General features: G+C 44.6%; 1 long non-coding RNA gene across 1 annotated transcript; it reads left to right on the plus strand.

Moving 5' to 3' along the window:
• Positions 1–792: 792 nt before the first annotated feature.
• Positions 793–17,345, plus strand: LOC111938029 (uncharacterized). Its single transcript, XR_002868841.2, has 5 exons — positions 793–916; positions 8,020–8,174; positions 10,437–10,559; positions 11,061–11,151; positions 12,466–17,345. It is a non-coding gene; the product is annotated as an uncharacterized LOC111938029 (long non-coding RNA).
• The last annotated feature ends 1,987 nt before the right edge of the window (positions 17,346–19,332 follow it).

Below are 19,332 nucleotides of genomic sequence, written 5' to 3' on the forward strand. Positions count from 1 at the left end.
CAAATAAATGATTCTTTTTCCTCTGTGTTTCACAGAGCTTGCACTGGGATCATTCCCATGAAGCTCACAATGTTTCTTAACCCCTAATGAGTAGAATTCCAGTTCCTTTCGTTTACTCACCCGTTTCTGGGTGCTGAACAATTTTAACTCCTTTTTTTGCCCTGAACTATCCTGGTATGAGACCTGCAAGCAGTTTTCAAAAGGGAAGATCCCCAAACCAGCTTACAGATAGCAAATACATAGAAATTGATATGTGGGCTCATTACCATAATAAGAAATAAGCCCACGTTGAGCAGCAGAGCTGGAATTTGTCCCTGCAGCTGCCACCACTGCCAGTCCTGGGGTGAGCAGGTCCCAGAAGCCGCCCTGACCGTGTGTCCCAGCCTCAGTGACAGCTCCCAGGCCCTGCTGTGACAGAGCAGCACTTACAGGAAACACTTCCAGACACAAGAGCTGCGACCTCTGGGCTCAGGTCTGCACTTGAAGTGTGTTCTGGCACCACTTAAGCAACTTTACACACAAACTTTACACAGGCTGGGCAGGGAGCAGCACCTGCAGAGCTTTGCAAACCTCGCTGTGGGGAGCCCCGAGCAGCCCTTCAAAGGTCCTGACCTCAGTCTCAAAGAGCTGAACGTGGGGACCCCCAAACTCCCCGTTCCCAGATGTCCTCCCCATCCTCAGCTGCATCCTGAGCAGGCACAGGAGGCAGAGCAGGGTCACAGAGACAGGGAAGTGTCTCTTTGTGTTGTTTTGTTGTTTTAGAGCTTAAACTTCTGCAGCTGTGAGCACCTCACTTTTGAGAGGAGGTTGGCAACCTGCAGCTAACGCACCTCTCCTGGAGATCCCCTTCTCATTTCCTCCTTGGGGCTGTGCTCTGCTGCCAGGATGGCTCAGTGGAAGCTGACACAGGCAGCAGGTGAGTGAAGAAGTGTCTCTGTCATGGTCCAGACCATCCCTGCTCTTTAAATTGTGACAGCAACCTCCTCTGGGCAGCAGTTTGCTGTGAAATGTGTGGCAGGCAGGCTTAGGAGGACAAGGCTGATCTGTTGGTTTGTTTTTGAAGTGAAGTTGGTGCTCACTCAGGGAAAAACCTGTGATGTGTTCAACTTGTAACCCTTACTGCAGGAAAGGCCTTTTGTAGCTTCCTTGTGTTTTGACTGGAGGAAATTTAGCCAACAGTGGGTTTTATCCCATTTTGGCAGTGCCAGGTGCTGTCTGAACTGGGAACTGGCAACAGACACATCCTCAGAGCTTTTCCTGGTGCTCCAGAAAGATGGATTTGGCAAAACAATATTTAGGAATTAACTTCTGCTGGGCTCAGACCCTGGGAAGGTGCAGTAGAGATTTCCCTTTGGGTATGTTGGACTTTACCTGTAGCCTCTGGTTTGGAGCTGGGTGTGGAGAGATCAACACCCCCTGCTCTCCCTGGGACCCGGGTGAGGCACAAAAATCCCATCCTGTTTGTAATGTGGGCAAATTTTGGACAAAACAGTTTTTTGGAAAGTAGTCTTTGGGACATCAAAACAAGCACTTGTGTTCCAAGGTAGCTCCAGGTGAGTCAGGGCATGTTTTATCTTCCAGTTACCTGTGCACAGAGCTACCACTAAGCACATTTGCTACAGCTGGAAGAGCATCCAAGCAGGCAAAGGGCCCTTTTGTGTTACACTGCAGTGACCCTGAAGCTGCACAAAGGCACATTAGGCAATTAAATTGATTTTTCGCCATTTGCATGTGTAAGGGTTGGAATTAGTACATCTCCCTCCTTCATCCCCATTGTGGTTTGTGTCTTGGAAATTCTGCTGCCTTGGTATGTGATGTCTTCTGGGCTCTGGATGGGAAAGCAGTAGTTTTCCAAAAGTGCTGTGCAGAGATTTTTATTTTTCCCTTTCATGTTTTCTTTCAAAAACTTCTCCTACACAAAACCCACAGAGAGAGTTCCAGGCAGCGTCCACCCAGATGAAACCAGACATTTTTTTCCATAATCTTTTTATAGATTTGATAATATTTAACTCGGCATGTATTAAAAATGTATGGAGTACATAAAATTCATTATAAATGTCACCAAATGGGCCAATGGCTTTTTAATATCACTGCCACAAGACTGTATTTTAACCTATTTCCTGTCTGGATCCATTCCAGTGGCAATTCCAGGAGGGGAATATATTTAGTCTATATTTACTTAGTCTGTTTAACTTTCAGTTAGTGTCTTTGGCTGATCCCATGGCCATGCTATTTTGGGATGATTTATACAATATTTACATTAAATTCTGCTAATATTTCCTTGCCTCTTGAAGTCGGATTACACTATTTACATCTCAAAGGCCCAAGTTGGAGGAATAAGCAGCTGTTCCAGGCACCAGAGAGAATTTAGTGTAGGGGAGACTGCCAGCAATGAGACCATGAGTCTGAAATACTCTTGGAGGAATTATTAAGGATTGGACCAGTCCTCCATGAAGGAAGGAGGAATCATGGAATGGTTTGGGTTGGAAAGGACTTTAAAGACTGTCTAGTTCCAAACCTCCTGCCATGGGCAGAGACAGCTTCCACTGTCCCAGGCTGCTCCCAGCCCTGTCCAACCTGGCCTTGGACACTGCAGGGATGGGGCAGCCACAGCTTTCCTGGGAAACCAGCTCCAGGTGTGAGGTGGTTCCCCTCATAGGGAACAATTTCTTCCCAATATCTAACCAAATCTGCCCTTTTTCAACTTTAAGCCACTTCTCCTTGCCCTGTCACTAAACACTCTTGTCCAAAGTCCCTCTCCAGCTCTCTTGGAACCCCTTCAGCCTCTGGAAGGGGCTCTAAGGTCTTTCTGGAGCCTTTTCTTCTCCAGGCTGAACAACCCCAGCTCTTTCAGCTGAGCATCCTTATGGTGTCCTCTGGACTTGTTCCAGCTTATCCATGTCTGTGGATCAGAGGGAATTCCCTTCAAGTCTGCAGTGGTGGAGCACAGCCCTCAGCTGAAGGAAGTGTCTCACTCTGGTCCCTGTGTGGTGTGGCAGGAGAAGCAGGACAATGGTCCTGGGCCGTGTGATTGAGCCTTTTACAAAGCTGAGAGAAACCTTCAAATCAGAGTTTGGATGCTGAGGTCATATTCTCTAATGCAAAAGAAAGAAAATAAGTAGATTTTGGATTTATAACAAAAATTAAGAAAAAACAGATTCAGCATCACTTAATTTAACTGCAAACATGCATCACAGCTGGAGGGGAAAACTTCCTCTCTGCATGAATGGAAATTTACCTTCAGAATTGACCTGTGCAGTAACAAAGCAGCAACTGGATGAGATCAAAGTGCACAGAGCCAACCACCCTCAATCCCAACAATATTTGGCAGAACAAACAATTCTCCTGTATTGAAGGCACAATATAATTTAGTGGTCCAGGCAAAAAATCCAAACTGTGAAAATATTTGACAGCTACTGTTATCTAGAGGAGAGGAAGAAACCAAATTAGCTGGAATTTTAATCTATAATTATTCTCAGAGGAATCTACAGGTTTTTAAGTATAGGGGATGGTTCCAACAGACATTCTTAATGGCTTGGAACTCTGGAAGAAAATCTTGCTTTGAAAGCCAGTGAAACTTTAGGATGAATAATTTTTTTTTTTTTTTTTCCTCAATTTAGTTCACATTTTCAAGTCCATGAATTGTCTACAGTTCATGAGCAAAATCTTTCAAGTCTTATATTTTTGCTAATCCACTCTAATATTGGACTGAAGGACATTCATTGTACTTTAAAAATGTCTCCTTTGTAAAGTTACTTACTTCAATACTAAGAAAAATTTCATCAGTAGTAAGAAAAACGTACGTGTGGATAAATAATCTGTCATCCAGAAGGATTTTCTTGGCCTTGGAACTGATAAAATGACATAGAAAAAAAGAATAAAGGGCAGAGCCAAAGCAAGAATTGAAGCAGAAATTCCTGTGATTCAGAATGATCACGAAATAGAAAGTCTCTCTGGCTTGGACACCACAAAGCAAAGCACAAGGCAGACAGATAAAACACCTCTGACCCCTCCAGTTCATTCTCATGAAGTATCCTGAACCACAGGGGTGGGAGAAAAAAAAAAGAAATAGAGTTCAAATGAATCATTTCTGTTTTCTAGGAACAAGGGGGTGAGATTGCTAAAGAGCATTTTTAGCTCAGATGAATGAATAAATCAGAGCAGGGCATGGGATAATAGAACTTTTTAATCACTGCAGGTGTGAGGTGGTAACAGAATATTTACCAAGTCTTTCCTAAAAGCTTTTGCTGACTCAGTCACTGATAATCCCAGTCTGGGATTCTTGGGCTGATTTATGGGCACTAGAAGGATGATGTGAGTTAAATCACCTGAATTGCACCCGTTCCGTAGCCCCTCTGAATTACCAGGGTGTGTTTACACTTACCCATCACTCAGGGCGCCAGACAACTTTCAACTTTCAAACTTGTTCAACTTTGTCAGAAGTTGAATTTTCCCTAAAAAGGCCACAGAGATGATGTACAGTGTGAAAATGAGCATCAGTCCCTGGTATGACACAAAGGCAGACACTCACACCCCGCTGAGCCCAACCCTCAGTGCCCATTTAGGACAACTGACACCACCTTTTTAGTCCACACAAGATTCACATCCTTAAAAACCTAAAAACTATTAAGTGTTATTATATTTAAAATGTTTTAGATATTTTTTTTTCACTCTGATCATGTGCATATTGTGAAAGGTCAGTTGGCTTTTAGGTTTTTATTGCCTGTTCAGAAACAGATCACTGGGCAGTGATCATAGTGAGAACTTCATTTAATATCCTGCCTGCTTCTTCACTGCTGGAATGATGGGGAAGGGATGTGATCTGCCACTGATGAATGATTCTTCAGGCAGAGAAACAGAGCAGGGGGAGCAGGGATCCATCCCTGATGCTGCCTTTGGCTCCCATCTTTTCTGCTGCTTCAGCTCCACTGAATTCTTCAGCACTTGGTGCAAATGTGTGGGTTGGAACATCTCTGAGCCTATCAGAAAAGTTAATAGACAATAATCATTTGGGGCACAGGTAACAGAAAGTTCTTGCCCCATAGCAAATATTTCTCCTGTGTGCCTGGGTCCTCCTCTTCCTGCTCAGCCCCAAAGAGGGGCAACCACCAGTTCAGATGACTAAAACAATCTAAAAATCAGTGGAGACCAGAGTTTTGTGGATGATTTAGAAAGACAAAATCTGAGGGATCTGTGCCTGCAAATGCTGTGTGTGCTGGTCTCAGTGCATGTTTAGATTTTTAGTGCCAGTTAACCATAGCATAATGGAACACAAGTTCCTGGTTTAAGTCCCTTTATTAGTGTTTTTAATGTGTTCATATAGTTGAAGGCAGTTATTGAGCTCTAAGTAGAAACATCTGGAAGAATATAATTTTCCATGTACATTGAAGTGTGCTGGGCAGCAGCAGTGTTTGGGAGGGACAGAGTGGAAAACTCTACATGTCTGGCTAAAATACACCCAGTCCCTTTGGGCAGCTCTGGGTGCAGCTCCTGGAGGGCAGAGTTTCATTCCTGCAGGTCCTGGCTGCCTGTGCAGACACATTTCCATCCTGCTGGGCTCTTTCCACCTCCCCACATCATCTTTCCTGCTGGAAGTGGCTCCTGGGCTTTTCCCTTCCCCGAGCTGTGGCTCAGCCAGGGCTGCCAGCAGCTCCTTTTGCTGACATTTTTCTGCACAGAGACACAAAGTGATGCTGCTGCTTCACCTGCATCTTGGAGATGCTGCTCTTCCTCCAGTGGGCTTTTGGTTTGCTTCAAATTCTCACATTTCTTGTCTTATTTTGATTCGTTTCATCCAACTGGTTGAAAACAAAGTTAAGGCAATGACTTCTTTAAATTAGGTGTGCACTTTATCTGAACTCAGTGTCTTACAAACACTGTCCTTGAGACATAAACCTGTAACTTCAGTGATCTAGAAACCACCAGAAAACTCAGATTTTATTTAGAAAGTACTTAAGAAATGAGAAACATTAGGGGTCTTTTTAGTCTAAACTTTTTTTTAACTAGTCGCATACTTTTATTTTATTCTATTGTGTTTTGTATTTTTTTTTTAAATTTCCTGTCAGACCAACCCTAATGAATAAATCCAGATTGTAAATTGGGAAATATTATTCCTGAAGATGTAAGGTTAAACCAAAGCCAAGGAGGCACTGGCTGTAGCCCTGGTGTATAAAATACCAGCCATTTGTTTGTTATGGGCTTCCACACTCACAACTTTATTTTCCATCTGGCTATCACATTCTTTCTCCTAACATATCCCACCAACATTCTTCTCCCTGAATCATCCTTCACAAGAAATTTCACAGCACTTCACCACTTTTCCATCTGTCTGAAGTCCTTCCATGATAACAATATAGCATTCCCTTTGTCTCCAGCAGACTTGCAGTGGGCAAGCCCACAAACCTAACCCAAAGCCCTTTGTATGAATATCAGAAGGGATGAGGATGGTTCTTAACATGTATTTTGTTGGATATCACTTTGACATGTGAGATGTAAAGGCTGTGAGAGCAAGAGACTTTAATCTCTTTGGCCAGCAGGAATTGAGCATATGCCTTTTAAAATTGCCCCCCTCCTCGAACACATGTAAGCTTGCAAGTCAGGAAATAATAGAGAGACAATTATTCATCCGAGTATTAAAACTTCTTCTGATATTATTGTTTTTATTTTTGTGGAGCACAGCTTACTTTGGACCTGGCCAGCATTTGGAAGCTCTCCATCCCCAGATCTGATATCCAAAACAGGAAGAGGATTTGACAGGCACATGCAACACTATAGGCAAACACAAAGCACCACCGTAAAGGGCTGGCTCTGGACCAGCTTTGTATGTGATGTTGAAACATTTGGTGTTCTGCTTAAGGTTTCTGCCAGGAAACATCTGTGAGATTCTGCTGCAGATAACACAAAATGTTTGATCAATCCCTGTTCACCTAGAGGGGCACTGGGAAAGGCTTTGCTGCAGAATCCAAACGTGCCCTGTGTTGGGATAGCCTGGGTGACCTGCAGCTTGCAGGGCTGTTTGTATCCCCCTGCTGGAGGTCCTCTCACCACTTCCTTCATCCATCTCCTCTCCATTGGCTAAACAGATATCTATATGGAATTTTTGTTTTAAAGAACCTTTTACACCCTGTTTATCCCATGCAGGTTAATGGATTATTTAGCCTGCTGGCTGAAGCAGAAGCCATTGAAATTATTTCTGGCCAACTGGCAAATACATTGCAGCTTTCTTTAATAGAGAAAACTAAACAAAAATAGAATGATAAAAGTTAGTGCAAAAAAGAAACCCCAAAACCACTCAGTGCAAACCCTGCTCACACCAAAAGGCTTTTCTTCTCCTGGTGAACAACTCAGCCCAATACACAGCAGAGCTTGGTAGTGCTTGGCCCTCCTGTGACATTGTTCCAGCAACCTCTCAGTGATTAAAATAAGGCTCCTACCTCGAGGCAGAGTCAAACAGCCCTGCTGCTCCTGGAGACCTCAGCACCAGCCTGGGGATCAGCAGGAGTTCAGGCTGCCACAGTGGTGTAAATGAAACTGCAGCTCACAAACCTTTATTTTCTCTTTTCCCCAGCAAAATTCAATAGAGAAGTGACAGGTTTTCCTCCTTCTGAAAATCTGTGCTAATGGACACTCTTGGTTTGGTTTTCCTGCTTCCCTGGTGCTGAGCCACACAGGACCAAAAGAGCAGAGTGTATTTGTTCCATGCTGCCATTGAAGCTGAGAACTGACAACGTGGCAGCACAGAAATATCTCTGGTATTTAACTAATGTTCCCTTAAGCAGCAGGCCAAGGATTTCCAACAGATGATGTGGTTTGTCCCCTCCTGTAATAAGAAGAAAACAAATCTGTTGGGTGTGATGCTCTCACCATACTGATTTGACACCTTTTCTATAATTATCCCCGTGTATGGCTGCAAACGCCCCTGGAGTAGGTGACTTATCTCGCCTTAAGCATTGTCACTTAGCAACTGAGGTCAGAAATGCAGAGATTGGTGTCCTGAACACATGTAATTTCATTTTTCAGGAGTTGCTGCTCCTGAGCACATGTAATGTGTTCTCTTCTACCTTCTATGGCATCACTTATCTTTCTCAAATACTTGAAGCAGCAACCAGTGGAAGCCGAACTGGTAAAAATCAAGGAACATTCTTGGCAGCAGAAACTTCTGCTTCAGGAGCCAGGTATGGTCCTTGCAATACTCTGTGTTGCTCCCAGATAGGCTGGAAGGTCTGTGAACCCTTTCCATCTCCATTCCATGTGCTGTTTTGTGATACCCAAAAGCCTGTTCCCATTCCAGCACCAAAGCAAAGCTCACTGAGGGGTTTGCAAGAGCACACGTGGAGCTTCCCAGCCCCGCTGGGTGCTGTGTCCACAGATCAAATGCACAACTGACATTTGGTAAAACTGTCCTAAGGACATTTTGGTAGCAGATCACAGCCTTAGTTTAGCACAATGTTTCACTGTGCTGCTAAAGAGAAGGTCAGAGCACCACACCAGGAGGAACTGGTGTTGTTTCCTTACTGTGCCCATTGCCTGTCACTTTTTGGAGAGATTCTTGTTTATCTTATGTCTCTCAATCACATGTTGCCTTGGCAACAGTCAGGCTGTGAATGCATAGAGGAGCTGCAATTAAACCACGTTTTCACTTTATTTTTCCCACAGACATGGTAGAGGCACACAAGCAACACCTCTCCTGGTGTGGCATTGTTTGATTTACAACATTACAAACTACATGAGTCAAAAAGGCAGCATAGTTTGGAGGGGATGTCTGTGCCAGAGGCCACAGCTTTTGTAGGTGTAAATCAGGGAATTCAGGTTGCAAAGGCTCTGGGGGCAGGAGCTGCTCTCTGTGGGCATTGCACAGCACACGGTGAGGTCTGAGCACTATCAGAAAATGGGGGTGAAGTCTCATTGCTGCACTTTTCTTCAGTCTCAGCAAATGGCTCTTTTCCCCAGCAGTTAATTAAGTCAGCTGAGGAAGCAGAAAGTTTCACTTGGCTATAAAGAACCCTCCCCTCTGGATTCCACGTCCCGCATTGAAGTGCCGTGGACAAACCAAATGACAAGTGTTCCCAACACCAGTGTTCTCCTGTCCAGCACTGGCCACTCACTGCTCCAGGCTCTCCTAAAGAGCCAAATTCCTGGGCTATGATAAACTGGTAGGGCTGGAACAAGCTCCCAGGATTTAATAATGGGAGTTGGACTTTGCCTGTGGGCTGCCCTCAGAGCTGATGGTGAACACACCAAACTGCAGGGATTTCATGAGTGCCTTTGCCAAGTAATTCTGGTTTGTCCCTCACATCATTCCTCACATCTTTCAGGTTGAGGGAGAGTACAGTACAGCACCAGAATGAAAACAAAGTTCTGCTTTTCTCTGAGCCTCCTCAGGCTCACCTGAGTAGGGAATGAGAAAACGTGGAATTCCTCTCTTCATGCCAAGAAACATGCTGGGCAGTCACTGTGGTTTGAAGCCAAAGCTGATGAGAACTGATTGTGTGATTCGAGGGAAGAATTCCTCTGGGGAGGTATTTAGCCCTGCAAAGAAACTCGGGACAAGCAGGATGTTCCCGTAGGCAGGAAGGAATGGGGAACTACGCAAGGCATGAGCGCCTCTGGTCACGAGCCACCAAATAGGAAGATGAGAGAGGAAGCAAAGTGCATTGTATGGGGAGATGGAGCTCTAAAATAGGAGCTGACTTTAACTGAGAACCATGATGGAATTAAAAGAAAACCCACATTTGTTTGGCAGTACTGTTGATATTGGGAACCAGGTATTTTAATTCAAAGCCACCTCTCCATCATTCCACAAGCTCTGCTGTGCTCTGTGAGACAGCCTTGAGCATGAACTCCACTTCTCTGTGGCTTGGTTTTGATTGTCACTGTAGCATTTTATCTCTTTATGAAAATTGTTGTAATCAGAGTGTCCTAGACCCTTTCCCTGCAGTTTGAAGGCAAACTGGGAATGTGGATTATTGGTGCATTTTGGAGGGGAAATTCTCTGATAATAAGAAGTGAAAGGTTTGGAAGTAGCAAGAGGTTGATATGAATGCAAATAAAATATATTAACAAAAAGCTTTGGGTAAATTTTGACTTTTAGATAATGAGAGAGGGATTGATTTGTTTTGTAAAGCACAGAGAAGCACATTTTCCTGATTTCTTTTCTGCCCCAAATGTAAAACATATTTTATTGAAATCAGAGTGGTTATTGCATAACCAATGAAAGTGGAATTGAGTTAATAACCTTTGATGAACAAAATCTCTATTTAAAATTAATCAATAGCACATGGAAAAACCCTGAAATACTGATTTTTCTCATACTGAAATACTGATTTGTTTCTTCAGACACAAAACTTGGCCAGTTTAAAATTAAAAAAAAAAAAAAGAAGAAGAACTGGTATGCTTTGTAAGTCAACAATTTTTTATTGCAAATTTATTCTCTCAAGGTGCGGGGCTGTAAAATTTGGATTTTTAATGGGATGGAGAAGCACAGATTTCAGCTACCTCTTCATTGCAGTGGGTATTGCCAAGCTAATAATGCAGTTACAGGGTGCTGCTTTCAATGAGGGGTAAGTTGTGCCAAAAAAAGCAACACTCATAAATTAGGTCATATATTCATGTTGTCCAATTGTTTCATGTACCAAGTTTACTAAGTATTTTCTTTAAAGGTAAAGAATAACCAAGGGTATATTGTACAGATTATTTTTCAAAACAAGTTTCCAAAAATAATAAACACAGGAAAGAAAGTTCATATTAGTTATTAAAAACTTAGCTAATAGAATTTAAAGTAAGTAAAGTAAAATTTTTTTGTAATAGAATAGTGGAAAAAAATTATCATTCTTTTCCAGGAGAGCTTTCCATGCTAAATTGCACTCATGTACAAGAACTGTAGGAATGCTACAGTTTCAGCAGGATAAATGAAGTTATATATGATAAACTGCAGTTTAAACCATGCATATTTTATGAGTAAGGAGAAACCATTTATGAAAACAGAAATCCAACTGCTGGTGAGGGTGAGGTGCAAAGAGTGTTCCTGTGCCAACAGCAATTGTTCTCATTGCTTCAAAAAGGGGGAAGAAGCTCGCAGGGAGCTGTTCCTGTTTCCTCGCCCTTCAGTTCTCAGATGGAAAGCACAAACTGTGTCCATCGATTGCTTTGCAGGTACATTTACTGTATACATTTCCAATCATCAAACCAAAGGCTGGGATTTGCTCTCTGTCCAATAATCCTCATTTTCTCTGAAATGGGAACTATTGATCCCTTATGTTTCACTTTAATCCAGACTCTTTATTGCTGAACAAGTACTTTGAAATGTGACTGTAGGATCATTCTTTCTAAATTAGAGTTTCTCTGCTTGGTTTCTTCCCTGATACAAATAACAAGTCAGAGCAGAACTGTTCTTCACATTGAAAAAAACACCAAAAAAAGGCCTGATTTTTTTTAATTAATACTCAAAGATCTAATTCTTGATTTTAAGATGAATGCACACAGTCTCTGTGCAATGTAACCTTAAATGCTTAATAGGCTGAGTGAAGAGACATTAAAGAACATTCTAAGTAGCAACCCAAGCATCACAGAGGTCTGCATGATCCACCTAAATTAACTCAAATGCTTTTGAGGAATGGCTACAGTGTTAAATATTCCAAATTTCCACCTATTCATCCTGTACCAACCCAGCTCAGAGCAATCCCAGGCCAGACATTGGGGACAGAAGAGGTACAACAGCACAAGACTTCTGGTTTATTTCCTTAGTAATACTCAGGACAGGATTAACTAGCAAGGCAGAACACAATTAAGTTGATCTAGTAATATTGGTAGTGTTGCCTTACTCAGCAAATCCTCTTTCTGTCACATTAATTATTTACTGAAGCCATTTGCTACTTAAACTGTGAAAGCTGAAATGCATCTGTGATTTTTCCTTTTAATCTTTGGCTAAGGATTTTGTAGTAGATAATCCAGCAGAGAGTGTATATGGTGGGTCTGTGATTTCTGTTGCCAAACTTATTTGTGAATGAACTTTGCAGCTCTGAAAACACAGAGCCCTTTATGACTATTTGCCAAAAAAGCAATTACAAGCTGTTTGGAGGCTGGCACTTGTGTGCAGTCTCCTTTTATGTTATTGTTAGCTTTAAAGAGAATTAATCAGTGAGTGAAGCAGAGCTCCCATCCAGAGTTCAGTCAGAATGCTGGAATATGTTTGCACCCCTCAGCACATGGATGGAAATGTTCAGTTGAAGCAATGCAGGTGATCAGACCGTGCCCTGGATCACACCAATTCCCAGCCAGCCCTGGCAGCTGCCTGCTGCTCCCACACAGGAATGGGAATTAGTCCAGGGACTGTGCTTTAATTGCAGTCTGTCCAGAGGGAGTTTGTCTCTGTGGAGTGTCAGTGCTGCAGAGGAGCGAGGCCCGAGCGAGGCAGGTAAGGAGCGACGCTCTGCAGGCTCCACACACTCATCTGTTCCTCTATTCCAGCTCCAGATTTTTGCTGCTCTCAGTGGAATTTAATTCAGTCCATGTGAAGGCTGAATGATGGTCAGTTTTGCATTCTGCACCTAAAATCTTGTTGGAAAGACTGCAGACTGGCTGGTGCTGGCTGTAGGAAGAACTGTTGCATAATGGGAGCACTGATGTCCTCAGCAAAATTTAATAAAGCTCATCAAAACTCCCTTTGCTGCCCAGCAAAAAAAACACTCCTTGAGATACAGAAAAGCACACTTTTAAATGGAAGAGAAACCAAAGTACCTTGTATCATGTAAGCAAAGGTGTATTTTTTGCCACATGGAACTGGTTTTTACCATGAAAAGACTTCGTTGCCCTCATTGTTCCATTCTCTTGTAATTTTTTTTCAGTAATAATAACAGCGAGGGGAATCATAAATGCTTTGCACTTCCAGGAGGGCTTTATAAATGAGAGGATTCAAGGTGTTTTTTGCCTTGACACTATTCTTTCACTTGAGCCTTTCCATTTGGTTCAGTGGAGGCTGCAGGTCTGCAGGTCAGCACAGAAGGACCCTCCTGGGTGAAGGGCAGCTGTCTGTCTGTCCTAACAAACACAAGTCTTTCCCCTGGACACTCCAAACTGATGTGTTTTGGCTCTGTCCAGGCAAAGAGTTAATCCTTACTCTACAGAAACCATTGGGAAGTTCTCAAATACGACAGAAGCAGAGAAACGGAGCACGCGAGGAGGACAAGGAGGAACATTGGATTTGCCAAGGGATTTTTTCTGTTGTTCCACCTGAAGAGGAAAGATGATAAATTCCTGATCTCTCCCTTTTGTGCCTGCACCTGAGCACTGCAGCATCAGCAAGGAGGAAGAAAATGCAGACAGCTGGATTGATGAGACGCCAGATGTGTGCAAGCACGGAACGAAGTAACAACAGCCAAAACGGTGAGAAGGAAATGAAGCAGTGTCGTTCATTTTTTAGCTTATAATGAGGCTGGTGTTAATACTCCGGGGGCTCATTAGCAGCTCACAGACGGCACTGAAGCTGGCCATCTCCGAGCAGAGCTGTGCCTTGTTCCCGGCGGAGCTCGGGGGTCGGTGGTACCCGGGAGAGGCGCGGCCAGCCCGCGGCACTGGTGACATCTAGAGGACTCCGGCTCTCGGCACCGGGCACAGCTTCGTGCAGGGCAAGGGTGGCCCTGGGGCATCTCCTGCTGCCGGCTGGGCTCCTCTCACAGCCATGTCCGTGTCGCTGCTCCTGAGGAAACGCGCCGCTGGAGTTGCCGATTGCATGAACTGGGGGTGTAAACTGCACCGCTGCAAGCAAGGAATAGACAAAACCTGCTTGGCTGCTGGAGTGACCCGGCAGGAGCTGTCCCCAGAGTGACAGGGGGTGACACAGGGCAGATCCAGCTGCTCTGGGGGCACCTCCCCTGCTCCCCTCCCAGCCACGGATGGGATCCTGCCCGGGAAGCAGCTCACAAATAATCAGAATTATGACTACAACTGCAGCTGCAGTGCATCGATGCCTCTATTTCCTGCAGTCCTAATGACAGGCAGATGTCAGGCAACATGAAAAAAATACAGAGAATGTGTGAGTGGGATCTCTGACCGCTCTGCAGGGCTGCTGCTTCCCGGGGAATGTCACTGCAGTACCTTCCTGAGAGCCTGAGTTTGCTCAGCCTGGTCCTGGCAGCTCCGAGTGTCCCTTGGCTCTGGAGTGTGCTGGCACAGAGGCTCAGTGGCAGAGCTGCCAGGCTGCTCCAGGGCTTGCTGGCAGTGGGGACACCAGCCTTCCCACATCCCCTGTCCTGCGCAGCCAGAGGTGCTTTCATGTTCTGTGGGGTTTTTTTTTTTTACCAAGAAAGTAGATCCCTTGTTTCTCTGACATTTTCTCCTTTAAAGCTGCATGAGAACAGTGAAGACTAGCAGGCAAAGTCAGCCTGACCCAGTGCTTCAATGGCAAATATTAAACTGCAGTGCTCAGAGAAATGATGAAATCTCTGCTGGTAGAATTTAACAACCTACTTACACTGGAGCCAACTAGGAGAGATTTATAAAGCTGTAAAATAAGCTAATTCTGTTTGAAATTATTTCAGAACCTGAACAGCACAAGCTGTCTTTAAAATCAAAGGGCAAATTTGACATTAAAAAATGAGATTATACAGTGTGGCCAAAATTAAATGCTGTTGACCCAATCATATAACAAGTATTTGTGAGGAATAGCAGGGACAAGGATTTCTGGGATTGTTTCTACTCAAAGACAAAATTGATGGTAGTCTCCATTTCTCTCAAGCTTCCAGTCCATGCTGTTCTAGAAGTCCTCTTCCATATGACATCCTCCCATGGCCGCGGTACCTCCCTGCAACTTGTTTGCCTTTTCTCTTGCTCACAAAGGGCTTTGGGGACAGTCAGTGCCCAAATCAGCTGGGCACGTTTGCAGTTTTTCTCAGAAAACCCCCTGGGCTGCAGAGTCAGGCTTGGGACTTGCCACACTTGAGGTTTTAGTCACTCAAACCAGAGGTTTGTAATTGCTCCATCCCTAAGGCTGACAGAGCAGCGTGTAGCCCCATCACCCACTTCAGTTCAGCCTCGTGTTAATTCCGTGAATAAGAGCGCTGACACACGAGACAGGGTTTGCAGCACGGAGCTTTTTACCAGAGCAGGATGCTGGCTGAGCTCCAGGACATGCAGTTGTCCTCCGATCATTACACTAAACATGCTGTTATGTTATCCAAATTGTACATCTGAGTAAGCGTTTGCTACTTCAACCCAAACGCTTTTCCTCGCGGCTCACTTGCTTTTCCCAAAAGGTCGTGTGATGTTTTCAGACACTGATTCAGAAATGAGTGTTCATGTCCTAACTCTTTATTTAGTCACACGGACCGAGGAGCGCGCTCGCAGTGAAGCAACACGGGCTGGCTTCAACCTCCTCCTTCGGAAAGGCAAGCCGTGCTCCTTCAGGACAGGAGGAAGGCACGGGAGTGGAAGGACGATGGCTGGGAATTGCCTGTTTGGCAGGGAACGCGGTCCCTGCCAGCCCTGAGCCGGTCCCTGATCTCCGCGGTGGGATGCTGCTATCGCATCGCCCCGGCCCCCGCTCCTGCCGCAGCCGCTATCTCACGGCGTGAAACCGCCTTGTTTTTTCCTAGCCGCCTTGATAAGAGCCAACAGATGTCAGTGCAGCCTGAACAACACGGGGCCGTGCTCTGCTCGGGGCTCCGCTCCTGCGGGAGCATCCCCGGGTGGGAGTTCGGGGATACCTGGGCGAAGGGGGAGCGGTATCGGTGCGGCTGAACGGGCTCGCACAGCTAAAAACACCCGCCCGAGTATCTCCAAAAACACCTTCGAGGGTCCTTATAAACACACAGACTATTGCTGACACAACAAGAGCGCTCATTTGTGCTGTGTGCTATCCTTGAAAACCTGCTCTGTTTGTGCGGGGAGTCCCATGACAACCTCGGCTTGCTGAGGGTGCCACAATGATCTCGACAACAAATGTGTCCCTTTATCTGCTGGAGAGGGACAGGGGGGAGCAGGAAGTTTCTGCAGGCTGGAGGAAAAGCGGTTGAGAAATGGAAATAATCAAAATATTTCTTTGCTGTTTTCCCAAGTGCAATCCCAGTGGCTTTCTAGCCCAGCTCAGGGCACCTCTTCTGCGGCAAGTTAATTCCAGATATGTGTGTAAAGCCCAGTAAAATCAGTGGAATTGGCTCAGCCGTCTGGCTAAGTGATGTCTGAATGGAGGGAACTCGACTATGGATCTCGTCTTTTTGCCATAAATATGTTTTCAGGTGATAGCTCTGGGAGAGAAGGCTCCTCTAGGGAAACACACATGGTCTGTTACTGGGGAAGGAAAGAATTTTAAAAAAAGTGAAAGGATTTTGATATTCCTGAAGGCAAACTGAGGCATGAAGCCACAAACCGAGATAGCCAGGGGAAAACCAACCATTAAGATAGCCAAAGGAAAAGTAGCAAGTTTTATTGCATTTGTGAGTGAAAAGTTTGTACTTAGGAGCTGGGATGGTGGCAGTGGCTGGTTCTGTGCCTGGTCCTCTATCCCTCACTGCAGTGTCAGGACCAGAGAGAAGACAAATGCTGGATCAGGGGATGAAAGATCTCATGGAAATCTCACTCCTGCACAAAGTTAATCAGCATATTAATAACCTGGATGCGTATCTACTCAGCTACACACCACACACAGTGAAGTGCAGAGCTTTTCTCCTGGAGTCCAGGACTTCTCCCTGCAGCTGATGGGAGCCAAGATGGACTGGAAGGGTGTCAGTCAGAACCGGCATTTAGCCCAGGACCTTGTCCCCTTCCCAGCTGTATCTACACACTTCAGTCTCTCCAAATAAAGACTTTGCCCTTTTTGTACTTGGGATGGTCTTGAATGTCCTAGATGGAGCTGGCTTTGCTCAGCCCACGCCCGGTGAGCCCAGGTGAAAGCTGAAAGCTGCTGTGCAGTAACAGCAACACCGTTTATTGACCACATCTTCAGTCACTTTGCCATGGCTAGAAGCACCAATACCTCTTGTCGTTTATATCTGAAATATATTTCAAATGGAGCTAATTCTACCTATCGTGCCTTATCTGTGCATCAGGATGTTTACTTTACAGATGAGCCACCTTTTAGGTGAAGAGATGTGATGAGGCCAGTGGCAGTGGCTTTGTGGTTATAGATATCAGGAGCTCTTTATTTTTAGACTTCTTCAGAAAGAAGACAAAAAATTCACAGTTTAGATTGATACTTAAACAAGAATTTAGGAATCCATGATTGAAATTAGGCACTTAGTCACCATTTTTGACCTAAACTACAATGCAGGAAATGGAGAAATGACAGCAAAATAAGAGTTAAGTGAAGGAAAGAACCAAAAGCAAAGAGCAGACAGAATCCACTTCAGCTAAAATTAATGGAAAACTCTCACAGTCTGTAATGGGTGTTCAGTCATATAAACACTGAGCAAATCCACAAATGTAGATTCCTCTCCTTATGCCCTAAAAGCCTTACTATGTAACTGGGTGGCAGGATTTATTTCCAGGGGTGCTCAGCCCCCTTTGCTGCTCCAGCCAGACTGTGCACAGCAGTCTCAGGGCCCATTTCAAGAGCTAAACCTTTACTCAGATGTCTCTAAGCACCGTGCCAGGCTACAGCCACCTACACTGGAAAAGCTGAGTGCAAACTGGGGCCCCGGAGAGCGGCTGCCTGTGGGAGGGCAGTGCCAGCAGCGGGGCTGACACGTGCTGCTTTGCACCAAGAAATGAGGCTTGAACATATGGATCACTTGCCCCAACAGAGGTGGGAGTCTGAGTTCAGTCAATTATTTTCCCTCTCAAGGTACGAATAAATGAAGATTTTACTTGTCTACATTTCTCTTGCTGTCGTATTTCCTAGCGTTGATCTAAGTTTTTTTGCTTATGTGTCCAAGTCTCTTCTTTTAACACTGCAGTCTCACAGTTGTTGCCTCTTTTCTTCCTTAATATTTTTTGTATTCTCAGATGGCCCATTCTGCTTTTCAACCTCTCCATCTTTTTCCCCCCCGTTGCAGATGGTAAAAACAACAGAATACAAATGCAGAGATCTGCTCAGGAAAATACAAGTCTCTATTCCATTCCTCCCTCCTGAGAGTTGGGGAGAGGCAGATCTCGAAGGTAATTTCCTCTTGAAACTGTGTGTGATTTCAAAATGCTGTCAGTCTGTGTCATGCAACCTTCACCCAGGTGAAACATGTGACTCTGCTGTCACTTTTTGCCACTAACTAAAACTGGTGTAAGCAGGGAAGTGATGAACTGTGCCTGGCATTGTTAACAGCTGGAATTCAAGTAACTACATCTAAACTGTAACCATGGGCAGGGCCACAGCAGGATGTGAAATTTCTGATTTCCTGAAACAAGTAATTTGTAAGTTTCATGAGTTATTCTAGGGGTTTGGAATAATAGGATGAGGGAAAGCCTGTTTTCCTCTTTGGAATCCTACTTTATTTTCAGATTTCCACTTCAGAGAATGGACATTACAGCCAAGGTAGTCTTGGGGTGCCTTGCTGAACTTGCCACCTGCACAGGCAAAGTTTTCACAGTAACCAAACCAAGACAGGCTGACCTTAAACTTGTCTTGCTGTGAATTGCACCAGCAGGAAAACTCTGCTTGCCTACCCCCAGAGCCAGGAGAACAAATTTATAGGCTGAATGTTCCTACTAGTTTGTCATTTTAGTTTTTGGGTTTGTTTTCTTCACAGTCCTCAGGAGAGTTCCCTTTCCTTTTGGCAGGTGGCACGTGGATGGATCCCCACAAACCAGCCTGCCTCCAAGAACTGTCTGTAAGTACAAGATTTGTCTCGTTTCAGTGTCTCTCCAAAAAGCACAGGAAGAGAAAGAAAACTATTAATAATCTTCTGGGCTGACCTTTAAATTTTCTTGTTATATTACATTCTCAGGGGTATGTTCATCAGAAGAACGAACCCAGGGTCCCAGAGGAGAAGGCATTACAACAGTGGAGACAGAATGAGTCATGTGGGCATTTTGAGCCCAATGTGAGATGGATTTATTCCTGCAACAGGCAGCAACTGCTGCTGGATCCTGGGCTAACAGTGATGTGCAAATGAACTTCCCTGCTGTGTAGTGATTTCGTTCTTACACTTATTAATTGCTGTACCAATTGCAGGAGATTTTGAAAGAGAAATTTGCATCAAGAAGACACCTAACTTGTGAGCAAGCACCGAGAGGAGAAATGGAGATTTCAGTGAGAACAACACGGGCTATTAGAAGAGGACAGGCCACAGCACAGAGAGCTGGTTGGAAAGCTTCAATTCCAGAGTGCAGGATATGTGGCCAGGCCCCAGAGAGCATTAGTCATCTCATAAGTGAATGCTCAGAGCTGGCCGGAGATTAGTACAAAAT

Source organism: Cyanistes caeruleus, chromosome 16 (assembly GCF_971803275.1).
Source record: "Cyanistes caeruleus chromosome 16, bCyaCae1.hap1.1, whole genome shotgun sequence".
NCBI classification, from domain to species: domain Eukaryota; kingdom Metazoa; phylum Chordata; class Aves; order Passeriformes; family Paridae; genus Cyanistes; species Cyanistes caeruleus.